Raw genomic sequence first — 15,151 nt, 5'->3', positions numbered from 1 at the left:
CCATATGCTTCGAGCTTCATCTAATAAGTCTTGGAAGCTCAAGGTGAGGATGACTCAGGGCTGAAATCATCAGGAGGTGGGAGTCTTCATTCACATGTCTAGCAATAGACTGAGACTTTGGCTCTGGCTGTCGGCCAGAGCACTATGGCCTGTCCTTTTTATCTCGGCTTTCTCACAGCATTACAGCCTCAGATCTTTTATCTGGTTACTGAGGGGTTCAAAAGTGAGCATCCCAAGAGAACCATTGAGAGTCACTGACACAGCTCCCAATCTAGCTTTAGAAGTCAGAGACTACCTCTTCTTCTGTAGTCACAAGCCACCCAGAATCAGATATAGGAAACATAGACTCCATCTCTCAAAGGGAGATGCTTTAAAGTCACACTATAAGAGAGCACATAAGATAAGAAACATTGTTGCAGTTAACTTGTGGAAAATACAGCCATGCTTAACTTCTCTGTAAATCTGTTTTCTTCATCTATAAAATGGAGATGGTATTAATACCTATTTAATAAGATTATTATATCAAATAGGATGACACATATATGCTTAAATTGTGCCTGACATAGAGCCCATGACCAATAAATATTAGGTAATATTTTTAAGAACCAGATACCATTGAAAGAACATAGATGAGGTCCCTGGACTTGGTGGGAGGTCAGTCAAGTAAGATATCTAAATTTAGACACAAAAAACAGGTAAGAATATCCCAACCAAAGCAAAGAGCAAGGAAAGGGAAGATTTTTATTAAGCAAAGACTGAGATGCTGTAACAAAAAGGACCAACAATACAATAACATAAAACACAAAGAAGTTTATTTCTCTCTTGCAGATAGTTCAAATGAGAATGCCTAGGTCAGCAACACAGCTCTTTTTCTCACAGTCAGTTATGGACTTGAGTTCTTTTCAATCTTTGCTTCTCAACTTTCTAAGGCATAATTATTGTCTGCTATCATTGTCAAAGCTGGTCACACAATATCTGGGTTCCAAGCAGTGGAAAATATGAAAAGAATGTGAAAGAGGTGTACCCAATATATTCAGACTGAGTCCTAGAAGCAAAACACAGCACTCTTACTTTTTGTTGGCAAATACTAGGCCATGTGACTTTACCTAATTGCAAAGATAGTAGGACATAAATCTAGCTGGGCAGCCATGTGTCCAATGAGAATAATGGAATAAATATCGTTGGAAAACTATCACTCTTGTATCCAGACTAAGGGAAAATAGCCCAGAAGCAAGAGAGATCCTGGTGACTACAAGTTATTAGTTTATCAAATAAAATGGAAGGTAGAACAAGATGGGAAGAAGAATGACACAAAGTTGGAAGAGACAGAAAGAGTTAGATTACAAAGATCATTATGAGCCAAGTTAAAGAGTTTTTATTTTCCATTAATAGGAAGCCAGTGAAAAGTTTTAACATGAGAGAAACATCATCAGACCTGGAATTTCAAAAATCACTGGAAATCTGTGGAGAATGAATTAATGAAGTTAATATTTGGAGTCACAGAGATGAATTATGAGGATGTTACAGTAAATGGAACTTCATCTGTAGTTCTTAACATGGCATAGGAGAGCATGTCTAGGCAGGATGTACTTACAAAACAGGTGAATAAAAATATTACTTCATTTATTCACTGAATATATTTTTCATGTCTTTCATGTACATAATAAGAAACATTAATTAACTGATATCCATATATCAGAACTTATGGCCATATTTAAAAATCTACATTTATTTGTTTTGTTTAAAAATATCTCTACACTCTAATTTTAACATTTGGCAGTACTATAACTGATACTATATATAGTATGTAACCATTCTCTTATGAAGTGACCTGCCAAAAATATGACTTCCTTTGAGCAAATACCACATTTGTTTGCAGCCATTGCATATAAATAAGTTAATATACTTTAATTATCCTGGAATTTTCCACAAAATGAATCTTTTACTTTTCACTAACATTCCTGAGCATTCGTATTAACTCACATACAAATTTGATGTACAAATACAAACTTTATGTTCATTAACTCAAGTAGAAAGTTGACAAAATGACCCTGTGGCAACTATCAAAATGTAATATTAACTGTACAACAGATATCTGAAAAGAAGAATCTAGGTTTGCTTGTAGTGGTGCAAGTGATAAATAAACCTTACTTAGATCTGCAGATTGAGAAAGGTAAATAAGAGGAGAAATGAAAGTTTGTGCAAGTTAGGAAGGCATACGTTTTCGAAACAGATATATATGGGGTTTTTAACCCCTGTTCTGTCACTTACTAGCTGTGTTACTCTGAAAAAGTTATCTTATTTCTATAAACCTATTTTCTTCTATTTAAATTTATAATAATAATACCTATTTTACATGAAGTAGGAATATTGTGACTATTAGGTCAATTTATACACACATAAAAATGAGTAACCAAGTACTGTCACGATACACACTTCCTAGAGAAAATCTACTTCCCTTTTACTCTCTTTTCTGACATTTTGTTGGCAGCCAATCCCCTGCAACCAAGAGGAACTCTACAAAACACATCAGTAGCCAAAATGTTGGGGATTTCATCTTTGCATTGAGAGCAATCTGTCAACATAGGAAGAGAACACTGCATAGAAATACAAAATGTAATGGAATTTTAATTTGCGAGAAAGCAATAATTTTAAATAAGGTGATAAAACAAAAAATTGAAAAATAATAATTCTCCATTTTTGGAATGACAGTATGATACAAAATCAATAATATTTTGAAGCCCTTTTATATAAATGCTTTAGAATAATAAGCCTACTAAAAGAATAAGTGTAAGATGTGCCCTATCTTTTATTTCTCTTTCTAGAATGAATTTACTTTTAAATGAATATAGAATGGTATTCAAAATCTGCCCCATATAATGTGTCAAAAATCCTAGTGGATAACAGAAATGCTCTAATTGGAGCCAGCAGGAAAGAACTAGGAATATGGGATTTAACAGTAAAGCTAGATGAATCCAAATATTAACATGTGTTTTAAAAAATCCAGTCTTCAGTATTTAGTATGATTGTCATCCTTTGACATTAAAGACCATAAATGAAGCCTTGAGAAGAGTATTCAACATGTTTAACATCTGACCCATGTTTTCTAGGCCAATGTAATAGTGAGGATAACACAATTTTTCCTTAGATAACTTCTCTGTATTACAACTATTCAACTGAATTTAATAAACATTTATTGTACGAATGTTACATGAAAAGTGGAAGTCTAGATAGATATTGGGGGAAACAGCAAATAAAATACCATGCCTTCTTGATCTCACAAGACAAGGCAGTTAGATCACAGATACATGTTGAGAAATTCTTTTACGGTTAACTTCACTTTTATTTTAAAATAAAACAAAACTTGAAATCACTTAATTTTCTTTAAAAATAAGAAGTTTGGGGGCTTCCCTCATGGCACAGTGGTTAAGAATCTTCCTGCCAATGCAGGGGACACGGGTTCGAGCCCTGGTCTGGGAAAATCCCACATGCCACAGAGCAAGTAAGCCCGTGCACCACAACTACTGAGCCTGCACTCTAGAGCCCGCAAGCCACAACTACTGAGCCCCTGTGCCACAACTACTGAAGCCCGCGTGCCTAGAGCTTGTGTTCTGCAACAAGAGAGCCCACTGCAGTGAGAAGCCCATGCGTCACAACGAAGAGTAGCCCCCGCTCACCGCGACTAGAGAAAAGCCAGTGCACAGCAACAAAGACCCAACACAGTCAAAACTAAAATAAATAAATTTTTTTTAAAAAAGAAGAAGTTTGGGAGACAATGTATTATGATTACCTGAAGAAAGAGGCCATTAATTTTATGGTAAGTGGGAGTAAAAGAAGTGCTTTACAAAAGGCAGTATTTAATGCTGGCTTTGAGAGATGTATAGGAATTCAAGGGACAGAAGTAGTACAATTGAAAGAATAAATACCACAAATAAGGGCATGAAGAAGTGAATCTTCAGGGAAGAATAAGTCCTCTATGTTCATAGTGGAGTTTGTGTGCTGGGATGAGGATTGGGAAATACATAATTTTTAAGAATAATATCTGAAAAGGGAGATTTTTTAAAAATAACAATGTACTGAGATATAATTTGGTACCATACTATTTACTCACCTAAAATGTACACTTTATTCTTTTAACCATGACTACAGTGTTGTTCAACCATCACTGCAATCAGTTTTGAACATTTCATCATCCTGAAAAGAAAGCCTGGACTCATTACCACAGAAGGATATGAGATTGAAATAATTTGGGAGAAGTTAAGATATGTAATGGTTATTCTCACTTTCTTCAGATTTGTTTAAAAATTTTTTAGAGACCCAAGTATAGAATTAGGAAATGCATTTTGTTAAAGAATAGCAAGGATATTTCAGTTTCTTAGTATGAATTTGACAAGAAAAGTATAGTGACAAACCTGTACCTATGACAATTTAAACCCTAGAATACTACTAACTAGTGCATAGACAACCACCACTCTAGAAGCTGCAACTCTTAAGTTGACCATTCCTAATAATAATTAGCTTTTAACTAATAACCAATTCTTTTATTCATATAGCCACCAAGTAATAAACTTGCTCAGGTTATAAAGGCCATTTCCATGCACCATCTGAGAGCAGTTCTCACAGCAACTCTACAAGGTAGAAAAGCTAAGTCTACAAGAGGTACAAAGATTTGCCCATATCATTAGAGTCACAGGTCCACTGACTCCAAAATAACAAGGGCATTTGAAAGGGCTAAAACACAGAATGCACATTTTCTCATTCTCCTAGTCTTCCAAGGGAAGAGCTATTTATTGGACAAGGTTTAGATCAAATTCTATTCCCAATGCAAGTCCTTGGCATTGGACCTTGACCTGACACAAGCTTGAGGAGTGTTTTTTCTCTTTCTAATGTGCCATACCATGTATATTTTAAAGGCTATGAGGACATATTATCTTTCTCTACTCAAGTCCTCTACCTTAACATCAGCCTCCCAACTGCATCAATAGTATTCTTAGTCTAAGATTCCAGCCTCCTTAATGAATGCTTCTTTTCTCTAGGCTAATTGTTTCTCTAACCTGTGGACTTTAATTAGGAGCCTCAGATCCTGAATCTTAACACCTCTTCCTCTTGAGCATTCATAGAAAGCTTATGTGGAGACATGGAGATGTATGGATTCAATGTGGCTTCCTTCGCTCTTTGACATTTCCTTATTTTAATGTCACCCTGATGGTTACAAATTTTGACAGAAAGAGACCATGGTGTTTCACTATCTTTCAAAATGTTGCCAAGTATTTCTTGGCAAACATAAAAGCCAATCTAAAGAAAAAGGCCCGAAGTAAATACATGGGATCCAAACACAGGTGAAGAAGAATGTCTTTGGAGATGATATCCTCCAAAAGGGGTATCAAAGTGATTTAGAAATTAACATTCATGTTGTATAATGAAATTTCCTACTTTTGCCACTAAAAGAAGGATCACAGGGATGGATTTCTCCAGGTGTGCCCCTAACATTGGCAAGAGTACAAATGGAGAGTTGTCTGCCATATGTCTAAATCTTTAAGGATGTAAATCAAGCTCACTGTTAAAAAGTGTTCTATCTCTGACATTTATAATGACCTGGAAGGTCAGATTTAAATTCAGAATTCTCAGATTCCTCAGAGTTCTGTGCTAGAACCTGGCTGCATGGGGAGGGCTGGCATGGGCCCAGCAACTTTCTTTTTTCATACCTTGCTCTATGCCATTTGGGGGCCCCACCTGCATTTGGGGGAGTGACTCAGCCTCTAGTTCCAAGTCCTATGCCCCTTCCCAAATAACCTTCTTTGAGACCTAGAAGTCAGGGTATCATTTGCAAATTCCACCCTGGAGGACACATCCAGCCTTGGAAGCTGTGTCAGGTTTAAGGAAGGCAGGGGATTCTTGTGCTCTGATATCCATAGTGTGATGTAGACAAGGGCATGATATAAGTTTGGGCACAGTTTTTGGGCCCCAGGAAATTATTGCATAATGGGGAAAGGTGTAAGCAGAGGAGAGTCAGAGAAGACCCTTTAAAGAGCAGGATGCAAGGCTTGGTTCCCTCCTGTCAAGGTCTAAATACTGTCCCTCCTAGACATATACTCCAAGCAAATAATCAAAAAAATCCATTAGCTGCCCACCTTGAAAGTCATCGTGCATCTAACTTCAGCTTCTAGCAAAAATGGAGTGGTAATGGCATTAACTTAGTAGAGATCAAAGATGTCACCACGGCCCTCAATGAGCTCAGTCAACCAGAATAGATAGACAAAGGGATATGAAGTTCCAAACAAATTTAATACAATGATCAAAGACAAAATAGTGAGTGCAGAAAAGTTAACCCCTAAATTATCAATAAGTGGAGAAATAGCATACCTAGCAACAGATGAGGAGACAGTGATTCAGAGAAGTTAAGTAACTAGCCATGTGTCACACTAATAATCTGGAAGAGATTCAGTCCCAGGTCTGTCCATCTCCAAAACGCCATGGTTTTTCTACTTCTTGGAAACTATCGTTAGAAGTATGAAGTTTCTATCAAAGATAGTGCTTTCATCTCTTTTCTCCTTTATTTTCCAGCAGAAATATTTTAAAGGACATCTTTTTAATAGATAGTCTCACCTCATATGCACTCTTTATCTCCTTTCCACTGCTTCATTTCAGAAACAGCCAGGATGAGTTACTTTTTCCACAACCAGTGTTCCCTGTTCTCACCTCTTATCCCTTTTACTTTCTGTCTCTACCAACATAACAGACTTCCAGAACAACAATCTGATCTGTGAAGTTCAGCACGGAATACTGCTTATCTGGGGCATTTCATAAGAGGGAAGAAACTTGTACTTGAATAGCCAACTCTATCCCCTTCTGCATGCCTCACTTGGCTCATTACCCATTAAAAAAAAAAAAAGTCCTTCATTGCTAGTTTTGCACTAGGTGATTATGAAAAGAATTAAGTGATGTGAATTTCTTAATCAATTTCATGCTGAGAGAGGATCAGCAAGTTATAACAGAAAGAGAATTTCAAGGGAATTAATGCCCCATCTAGGTTGAACCTTTCTCTGTATCCACCAGGCAGGCCTATATACTCAACATTGTCAGCAAAAAGAAACAATACATCAATGGATAAATAAAACAGTAATCTTCAGTTATACCTTTTCAACTGGTTATCAGAGGCTGTGTATAGAATGACAATGACATTTGCAACTATTCTGGAATATTATATCTTCATAAAGGTAATATAAAATAGCTCCAATTGGTGATGCCCTACTAGGTTCCAGATGCTTTATATTTGCAATTTCTAATCTCTGCATTTCTCTGAGTTATTTCTCTCCTCATATAAGAGATGAGAATAAAAGATACTGAGAGGTAGAGAAATTTCCCAAGGTCATACAGCTGATGAGAGGTAAAGATGGATTGAATCCAGCTTTCCATTGAGCCATACTGCTCTTCCAAGGTAAGCCAAGGACAAAAATAACCAAAACTTTGGGAGAAAATAATTCTAAAACTTAGGGAACACTTCGTTGTCCTGAAACTGTCTCAGTTTATTCTTTTTCCATAGCTCAGAAGTCTCAGTGGTTCCTGGAGTGATAGCCTAACATGGTAGAAAAGGTGGGGTTCTTGGAATTAGACGGACCTGTGTTAGAATCTTAGTTCTCTCTTTAATTACTTGTGAGATCTTAGACAAGTCACATAATCTGAATCTCAGTTTACTCCTCTGGGAAATGTATATTATATATATAAATTCTAGTCCTCTGTGAAGGCGAGCAAGAAAAGTAACTTTAGTAAACTCCAACTTAGCTAAGTTTCTATAAGCTTTCATTCTGCAAAGAAGGTAGAAACATATCTCCGTCAGTTGGATGCCCCACCCTACTTCATTCATTTTGGAAGTTGAGAAGGCTTACAAAGGTATTAATGGTGGACAGTAAAGAGGAGTGATTCTAAGTATCTTGTCTGGACCAGCATCCACTAAGGCCAGCATCATCTTGTGTTGTGTATAGACTTTAGTTCACAAAAGTTGTCAGAGAGCCATCTACAGGCTCAGTGACTTTCTTGACTGTATTATTATCACTGTGGAGCACATGAAAATCCTCCTGATTTCAAAACATGCTGGGACAAGGGATCCTCTGTGACACTACAACCTCATCCACCCAGTAGAGCACTTGCCATTTCTCCCACACAGTCTTGCCTTACTATTGAGCTCTAAACAGACAATAAGCCAGCAGTGGGCATGCCTAATATATTTGTGTCTCAGAGACCTAGTTTTTCAAACTCATCTTTATACATCAAAATTATTGTCAAATAATGATGAAATGACGTGAATAATAATAATGTTCAGAAAAAACGCATTCAGTGAAAATTTTCTTTTACTAAACTTTGTATATATGATCATACCAGTAAAGTAATAAATAATAAATGTAACAGTACAAAAGAAAAAGGTAATAAATTTGTACTTTCTAATTAAACTCATGTTCCTTTGGGGGAAATTTAAAATAAATAGTACTCTTCTGCTGTGATAACACTATCATAATTTAATAGCAATTACAATAAAGAAGATGAAAAATCTCTATGTTAAAGATATTTAAGTTCAGTAAAATATTTCATACATACACTCAACCAACAAAAATATCATACCTCTCAGTTCATGCTCTATTGAACTCTTTAAAATTTTAAGCACAAATAAAAATTTCATTAGTCACACATTATGGCAGAAGTGAAATAATTCAAGTTCTGTTACTCATCTTTGTAACTACTGTGCTATCACTGTTTATTTCAAGTATTCTGTTTAAACACAGTATATGGAGTTAACTCCCGCAGAAGGGAGCTGGAATGAGTCTCAACAGTCACGAAGTTACTCTAGGAATGCATTTGCTTACAGCTGAGCATGTGGGTGTGGTGCTATTAGTTTCCTAGGCCTGCTGTATGAAATTACTTGGCAGTTTAAAATCATTGACATTCATTCTCTCATAGTTCTGAAGGTCAGAAACCCAAAACCAAGGTGTTGGCAGGGTCACACTCCTCCCACAGACCCTAGGGAGGACCCTTGGGTCTTCCAGCTTCTGGTAACTGTCAGCACTTCTGGGTTCGTGGCTGCATCTCTACCACTGTCTTCATATGTGCTCTCCTATTCTCTCTGTATTTCTTTCCTGTATGTCCCCTATAAGTGTACTTGTCATTGGATCTAGGGTCCCCATTCCTCAATAATACAGAATGGTCTCATCTCAAGAACCTCAATTATATCTGCAGAGATGAGTTTTCAAAATTCACACAGGTTCTGGGAATTAAGATATGCGTGTAACTTTGGGGGGCACCAATAACCCATTGCAGAGATCAGCTGAGTAACTGGGAGTTCTCTGAATAACTTCTATGTAGAAATCAATATTTATTAAAGGATAACATATTTAAAAAGTATGAACTAATTGTAAGCCTAGGTATATATTACTAAAACCCCCCAATTACCTTTGTTCTCCTATTGCAGGGCACGAGCCTCTCTGTTTTCCGATCCTATAAATGTATCTGATGGCTCACCACCTCTTAGAACGTGCCCCAGGGAGTGAGCACAGGGCCCCTTCCTCTGGGATTTACCCTCAATTCTGTCTCATTTTTTTCCCTGACTCTCATTTTTCTCTCATCCTAGAAAATCCTTTCCTACTGTGAAGGACGGACGGTAAAGAAAAGATGGGAGCAAGTGAAATGTAAACTTCTCATACTGTTTCCTCTCCAAGTTTTTCCTATATGCCAACAGTTAGATTCCCTTAGGAGCCTAGGTATTCTAAACCACACAGTCATAAAAAGTCTCTTTCTCTCTTGTTTTATGGTTCTCATTTTTTCCGTAAGGCATACCACTCTTTGGGAGCATTGCTATAGAAAATGAAAATCTTTATCTACAGCTTTTTTGGGTTATTTACTATGTTCCCCCGCTTGCAGAGTAGAGACATCCCCTTAAGGCTCACTTATTTCCCAAGTGCTTCATTTGACCAGAAGTTTAAAATATTTTTCCTTAGGCCTCAGGCTTTAGAATCTGCTTAGCAGAGTTAGCCTGAGCAAGATATGGATACGCATCAGGTCTTGATTGCACGTTCAATTCCTACATCCACAGTAATCACCATATATATATATATATATGGTGATGCATATATATGGTCATGTATATGTATGATGTTACCATGTAGGTGTACGCCATCTAGGTTGCAGGTTGATTCCTTTATCCTAATTACCTGTAAGAGACAGGGGTTTATGATGTCTAGAAACTCAGTGTTGCCTTCTCCTCTGCAGCCACTATCCTCTAAATGCATGCTCCCTCACATGTTATGCCTCCATTGAAAATATACGCTATAAAGCACAGCACAGTTCCTAAACATAAGGGTTGGTAACAAAGAGCATGATTTAATCCTCAGTTCGTGCAGACCACAGGACACTCAACTGCATCATCCTTCCAAACATTGCTCCTGCCCATCAGCGCCTTAGTTGCCTTTTCATATTGTAACTGTTAGATCAACAGGATATGTGCCATACCTTATTCAAAATTAAAAGTATATAGAATATCTCTTTAAAAAGTCAAGTTTTTTAATTCTGGTAGCCTTCTCCCAAAACGTCTGTGAATTATTCTTTAGAAGTGAGTTATTAAGCTCCTTCATTTGCTTGTGTTTCATTATTCATTCACCTCAGAGAGAACTAGAGCAGGCCTAATCAAGAATTCTATTTCTACTACTGAGTTTCAGTTTGTCTTCCATAATTTCATTATTATGTTTTCCACACAGCTGCAATTTCCCTCTTTCTATACTGAGATTTACTATAAAGTTTCGGAATCATCCTGGATATTGTATTTGCAGAATGTAGTTGTGACAACTTTCATTGAAAGTTTCTTTTATCTTACATATGCTTTCAAGCAAGATCTATATTCTGCTGTATGGGAGAATGGGAAAATGAGTTTGCCAAATGGGAGCTTTCTAAAAAAATACGTTGACATTGTGGGGAGAAAGTGAGAGGGAGGCTGCAACTGTCAAGACTGTTTCCAGTGGGCTTCCCTGGTGGCGCAGTGGTTGAGAGTCTGCCTGCCGATGCAGGGGACACGGGTTCGTGCCCCGGTCCGGGAAGATCCCACATGCTGTGGAGTGGCTGGGCCCGTGAGCCATGGCCACTGAGCCTGAGCATCCGGAGCCTGTGCTCCGCAAAGGGAGAGGCCACAGCAGAGAGAGGCCCGCGTATGGCAAAAAAAAAAAAAAAAAAGATTGTTTCCAGTGAGGAGTGTGCTATGTCAATCAAATAGGACCATTAGTATTTTCTTTCTAATAAAGATCATTCACAGTTCATAATACTTCAGCAGTAAGCAGGAAAAAAATATCTGGAAATTAACGCCTTGCATTTAGAGGAATTATTACAGTTGAGACTGTCCATTTATTTGTTGATTTTTTAAAATTCACGTGGCCTCCCCTACATTGGTCTGTAAGCTTAGTGAGGGCAGGGACTATGCCTCTGGCTTATTTGTCTGTTTGGTTCCACAAAGTACTCCAGTGCCTAGTAAAAAAAAAAAAAAAAAAAGTCTGATACACAGTAAGTGCTTAATAAATATTTGTTATATGAATGAACTGTCTTCATTCCTTAGTAAAAAATGACAGCACTGAGATTGGGACTTCTGATTCTGATAGGAAAACTCACTATAATAATTAGTCTGTGGTTTTGTTGCTCATTTACTTCTAACAATTGCTTCAACTCTGCAAGATGGGTTTCTAGATGGTGTTGTAAACAGACATGATAATATGCATATGGTCTGATCTCAGGACCATTTGGTGGTCCCTTAATAATGACATTTTCCACCAGTCCCAGGAATCCTGTCGTTAATCGGGTAACAGGTTCAAAAGCTCACCTGCTATATCTACAGTTTGTCATTATTACTCTCTCATTTGCCTGATTTGGATCATAATACTGAAACCCTGGGAGCCTTAAAAGAGACCTGGTTCAGCAATAATGCATATGCAAATTTTCCCCTTGGCATCTACAAATAGAATAACTGTGGTAACAGATGCCTTCTAAATTTGACAGCAAAAATATATAGCTATTTAAATATCAGATGACTACAGAGGTTAAAAGGGAACTCCCATTATCTGAGGTCAAACAGCACAGGAGAGTCATAAATTCTACCTTGTTGATCGATTCATATTAAAGGCCATTGGATCTATCTACATCTCCCTTTGCATATACATGCTCCCTCCTGCACAAAGCTGTGGTGGTACTCTTAACATTTCTGGAATTAAGAGATGTGTACCTTTACTGGTCAAACTGCCACACTTCTCCTAGTCTACCTTCCCAGCTTTATACCTCGGCTTTTAAGACTCTCTAGAGAAGGATCCTCCCATCAAAGACCAACCACTGAATAAGTAAAAGAATGGCTTCTAGCCAAGTTGATTTTCTACCACTTTAACTCATTATTTGCAACAAGTTAAAGGTAAAAACAAGTTAAGTACCAGACTAGTTTAGCATATATTGAAAAGTAATACCTCAGGGAAATTAGTGAAAACAATAAATGTAAAATAAGGTCTTAAGCTGGCATTCAGAAGCAGCGCTGATGGAAGATGGGCAATGCTAGGAACGAACCCACACCCATTATGCAATAAACAAACATCCAATAACACCTTCATTCACCCTCAATAACCTTCTCTCCTGGATGCTTGAAATGCTTCAGAAAGGTATATTCATTATATCTCCATACCTTTCAATAGTCCCTTAGCAATGTACAGAATGAGGTAATTTTAGAGCCATAATAAATTTTGGGATCCACTTGAATGAGGTGAGATTCACATTTCTTCATTATGTAGTACAATCAACACAATTTGAATAAACATTTCCAGAGGTCTAAATCTGTAATGCAGACAGGGTCCAGGTTTGTATTACCATTCTTGGGGTTAAGGCTTAGGAAAAAGAGTGAATTTTATTTACAATGAGTTTTAGGTTGACTTAGCTTATTAATTCTCAGATCTGCATGTATCAGTGGGGATCGGCTAGATTATACTGCTGAAAAAACACCAAATATCATTAGCTTAAAACAACAGCAGTATATACCTCACTTATAGTACCTGTCAACCTCTGATTGGTTGGGCAATCACTACTCACTGTCACGGCGTTCCACGCTGAAGTAGGAATCATTGTTAGGAAAGCAAAAGTTGTTGTTAGAAGAAAAGGAAAAGCTCTGGAGTGTCTTTGCACAAGTAATTAAATTCTCCTACTGGAAGTGATAGGTATTACTTTTGCTTATTACTTGTTGGCCAGGATTGTCACTTGCCCCACCCAAACAAGGAAGTTCAAGAAATATAATCCAATCCAGTGGCTTTAAAGTGACAAGGTAGAAATGGTTAATAAGCAGCATCAATAACCTCACTTCATGAGGTTTAGAACTTCAAGAGGAAAGGAGGAAGCATTAAAGAGATGAGAAGATGTCAAAACAGTATCCTCCAGTAGAATAAGGCTTAGCAGGGAAGAGTTTATCTCAGTCAGCCTTATTGTAGAAATTCCAGACCCCTTTGTTTTTGCTTATTTGCCCTTTTCATTATCTAACATTCCCAGTGATATTCTACATAAACTTTTATCTTAGAATATCTTATAGGCTCCATGGGTAATAGATATAGCTGATTGTTTTTGCTTCCTTTCATTTGCAATATAGAATATATGACCCCTAAATCATCTTCACTATTGCCTCTGAAATCTGGAGTGGAGGGATACCTGTGACTTAAAGTAAAATATCTGGTGTCTAAAAATCAAAAGGACTCTGATTAAAAGATAATCTTATGTTGATTGACTGTTTTATATCAAAGCTTCATATAATCATTGGATGATTTCTCTGATGAAATATGAAAATGGAGAGAAGAATTTGTCCATCTCTTCATATATCATGAATCTTTAGGAGAGAGAAATTGCTGTTATTAGAAAAGGAACTGACCAATATAAATGGGAAAATTTATGTCTTTGAGCTGCATTTGAAAGGCTATATTCTGTCTCCCTATAATATTGGCCAAAAGCACAAGATAAAAGCATTTTCTAAGATTCTGAAATGAAAATGAAGCTTAGTCTCTTCTGCATAAATTACTGGGTCACCACAAAGAGTTCAAGGTTACTGAAGGAGTGCAGTATTGACAAAAGGGAAATAAGAGATAGGAGGGGCAATTAAAATAGAGATACAATAGAAGGGAAAAGAAAATACATAGAAGAAAACACAGCAGGTTAAATGCATTATTTTATTTTCATATCAATATTGGCACTGAGGAAAATAAACATTATTCAGTGGTTCCCCTGCTACCTCCCCCAGTAAGTGCAGAGAGATGCTACTGAACACCAAACTCTCCACCATAGGTCATTGTATTCAAGGTCCTCTGTGCAGTAAAGAGAGAGAAATGTTTGGCCCTTTGTCTTGGCTCCTGAGAGGTAACCTCTAAGCCCTTGGTACGCCCTGCCTGATAGGAGGGTCTTTATTTATTTGGGGCCTTGGGCCATACCAGTCTATGCTAACAATGTGATTTATGGTGGCAGGTTGGGGGGAAGTTGGACTATGCTTACGAGCTCAACATCTAGAGAGGCTGGAGGCTAAGGTCAGCTATGTGTGCAATACAAACAATACCCATGTGACTAAGCCCTGATAAAAACTCTAAACACAAAGACTTGGGTGAACTTCCCTGTTGGGAATCAGCTGTCACCAAGATGGTAAGGCTATGCATGGGTTAGAAGTTGATAGCCTCTTGACTGACATGGGCCCCAATCTCTCTTTATAACACACCAACATTTTTTACCAGACACTAAATATGCAGCAAACCAAACCTACTGTTCCCTAAACTTCTCCAATTATACAACTTTCCTTGGAAGCAATCTAACATGAAAAAAATAAATTTACTGAAACCCTGTTTCATTTGCCAAAATATCAATTTGTTAATGACAATATGCCAAATTCACCAAAGATACTGACTTCCTAAAGACTTCTTTCTTCTTTGTTTCTATTAATAATGTTTATGAGAATTTTTATTTAATGGTTTGACAGATTCTAGGATGGCTGCAGAGTTAGAATTCCATGTCCAGATCCCTTGCCCCTTTGTTTCTCTTAGTTCCATGCTTCAGTTTTCCCTCTTTCTGTCCTTTATTCCCTTTTATGTAGCTCCTTGACGTTTCCTGCCCTCTAGGGCTTTTC

The sequence above is a fragment of the Mesoplodon densirostris genome, chromosome 7, assembly GCF_025265405.1.
Source record: "Mesoplodon densirostris isolate mMesDen1 chromosome 7, mMesDen1 primary haplotype, whole genome shotgun sequence".
NCBI lineage: Eukaryota > Metazoa > Chordata > Mammalia > Artiodactyla > Ziphiidae > Mesoplodon > Mesoplodon densirostris.
This window is presented reverse-complemented; position numbering follows the sequence as displayed.